Below are 3,376 nucleotides of genomic sequence, written 5' to 3'. Positions count from 1 at the left end.
GTGAATAATTGTAAAACAGCTGTAAATCTTAATTTTATTTGTTGTCGTAATGTCCTGCTGTACCGTACATCAGATCAACGATTTGATTATTCTCATGTTTGATCTTACTTAGAACTGATGATAAATGATACCTGTAAACAAACATACTCAATGTTTGATCTTACTTAGAACTCATGATGAATGATACCTGTAAACAAACATACTCAATGTTTGATCTTACTTAGAACTGATGATGAATGATACCTGTAAACAAACATACTCAATGTTTGATCTTACTTAGAACTGATGATGAATAACACCTGTAAACAAACATACTCAGTTCTAAGTAAGATCAAACACATAGAAGAATAATTTTACCTGTCTAATAATTTTGTTCTTTTTGAAAATCCAGGGGGGTCAAGTGACCCCCCTTGCCTCTTCCTGCGGGCCCATGCTGTATGACATCTGAGAACTATTATTGCACTGATGAGCAAGTTGTTTAGGAAAGTCATTCATCACCAGTTCTAAGTAGGATCATACATTGAGCATGTTTGTTTTTGGAAGTCATTATTATTAGTTCTAAGTATGGTCAAACACTGTGCATTTTTGTTTACAGGTGCCATTCCTCATCAGTTCTAAGTAAGAGCAAACATTATGCATGTTTGTTTACAAGTATCATTCCTCATCAGTTCTAAGTATGGTCAAACACTATGCATGTTTGTATACAGGTGTCATTCATCATCAGTTCTAAGTACACTGAGTATGTTTGTTTACAAGTATCATTCCTCATCAGTTCTAAGTAAGATCAAACACTATGCATGTTTGTTTACAGGTGTCATTCATCATCACTTATTGGAAAATCATAAGTTATTTGTATTTCGATTTCATAATTTTTTCAAACTTGAGTTACTTGACCCCCCTCTAATTTTTTTTCTGCGAGCGCCCTTGTCATAAAGTAAAGGTTTTTGTTTGTTTTGTGTTATTAGCACAAAGCTGCAAAATGGGCTATCTGTGCTGTACCCACCACAGGTATCAAAACCCGGTTTTTAGCGTAAAACACTTCCTGACTTACCGCTGATGCACTAGGGGGCTACAGCAAAGAACAAGTGAAACTAGATACAGGTATATTGAGGTTATATTTAACGGAAGTGGTACACTTATTTGTAAGTCATTCCAAGACTGAAAAGTGTACCTTTAAACAGATAAATTCAAGATTGATTTCGCTCAATTACCAGGCATATATGCAGAATGTTTGAAAGGGGGTTCAAATTTGTGAGATCAAAAGCCAACACATATTCAGCATGCAAAGGATGCTAATGCTACGGAGGTCCGGGGGCATCCCCCCAGAAAATCTGTAAAATAATAGAGATTAAATTTTGAAGTAATTTTGCATAAAATATAGCTTAACAATGCACGATTTTTCACATAAAATCCATAAACATCCAATGAAAAGTCAAGAAATCATCATTCTGTTGTAACACTGCACGCTAGACTTAAATTAGCATAAATATGTATGTTTTATTATATTAAAGTACTGTACTATTCATATGCAGAGTAATTATTGTTCAATTATATTACTAACAAGCAAAAATACCCGTCCCCAGTGACAGGAAAGTTTAAATTAATCTATCAATTTAAATTATTTCATGAACTTTAAAGGTTAAGTGTTTTGCACTTTTGCGAAAAGTATTTATTGAGCATTTCAGTCATGCTAAAAGCCACTCAACAACAACATATGGTAAATCTACATTTTTATTCTTTAAGTTACGTCACATTTTGAAATGTGAATGATAATGTGATTAATTCCTAACAATTTATTTTAGAATATCATGCTTACTTGGCATCAACATTACTCATGCTTGTTCTCCCGTTATTTCAAAAGTAAATGTCTGCACGCGCAGCTTTTCAAATGCAGCGCAGAAAACGGCCGCCGTAAACGGGAGACAGACGAACGCTCGGACAGGCACCACGGTTTGCAATATATACAAGATTTAAATAAATATGTGCCACAATAATATATTACCTATTTCAATCATTGGCTATCAAGTACGTACATGTATGTACTACTGAAATAACTTATTAGCATGCTCCATTCATATGGGGCGCTTTCGCATAAATAACTTACATGCAGTTCCAGTGTTGATAGCAGTGTTATAATGACTATGTATTGAAGCTAGGGCACTCAGTCTTTCTTCGGTTTGTGTACACCACTGGTAATTAATCAGCCGTGTAGACTTGGACGAAAAAGAGACAATTATTTAAAGCTCTGATATATTGTTTCAAAACAAGTGGAACTGTGTTGACGTTTGTTTATTGTTGAATTTGTCGCCAACAAACTACAGACACCTACTGCAAAACCTGACAGTTGCAATATGGCTTCTGGCTTCCAATTACAAAGCGTAAACAGAAGCCATTGCATGCAAATATTTCAAGCAAAAAAATGCTAATACTTAAACAGAAAAATACAGACTTTTTAGACAACGTTGAATATCATAAGCAGCTGCGATATAATCATAATTTTTAACACATAACAAAAAAAAGCCGAACCCCCTCGAATCCCCCCCCTACGTACGTGCGTGATTACATTGTGTAATAACACAAATGTAACACACTTTCAGGTTGGATCACGTGACATAGCTAAAAAATCGCGAAATTAATTCATTTTTTTTTAAATGCATAACTACTTGATGAACTTTCTGTACTCTGTCCACTACGGGAAATTGAACCCCGGATTTTGGCGTTGTAAGTCAATAAACTCACCGCTGACCCACTGGGAGGACCCAAATTAATTCGAAGATTGTTAGATGGGCTTAACATTAAAATATCACAATAAAAATAAATACTTTGTACATGACTATATAAGATGTGCTACAATATTCAAACTTTACCGTGAAGTGTTCCAGCGTTTAAAAAAGTTTTATAATTCATGATTAAACATTACCATTTTGAGAAATTTAATACAAAAAATTCAGGCGTTTTAAAAAGGTTTTAAAATTCATGGTTAAACTTCAACACTCTATGAACTCTCCTGTGAAGTCTTCCGGCGTTTAAAAAATTGTTTTTAATTCATAATTAAATTTTACTGTTTTGAGAAAGTAAAACAATGTAAATTATTTAAGCTTGAGGTTACTGTTTTGAAATTTATACATTATTCTCAAAATCCTACAGTCAGTGAATTACTTCACACGTGTACTTCCGCGAATTTATAATTAACTGCTGTGGAGTAAATAGCATTAGTCTAAAAAATACATGCAGAAGATCATGTCATTTTAAAGTAAAAATAAACACTGTTCCTCATACAATATGGGCGAAACTAATAACTTGAAAACCTAAAGTAAGACATTAGTCTGAAAATTACATGTAGAAGATCATGTCATCTATAAAAATTAAAGGGCGT

The sequence above is a fragment of the Limulus polyphemus genome, unplaced genomic scaffold (genome assembly GCF_000517525.1).
Source record: "Limulus polyphemus unplaced genomic scaffold, Limulus_polyphemus-2.1.2 Scaffold6802, whole genome shotgun sequence".
Taxonomy (NCBI): Eukaryota; Metazoa; Arthropoda; class Merostomata; order Xiphosura; family Limulidae; genus Limulus; species Limulus polyphemus.
The sequence above is the reverse complement of the archived record's forward strand: the minus strand, read 5'-3'. Positions refer to the sequence as shown.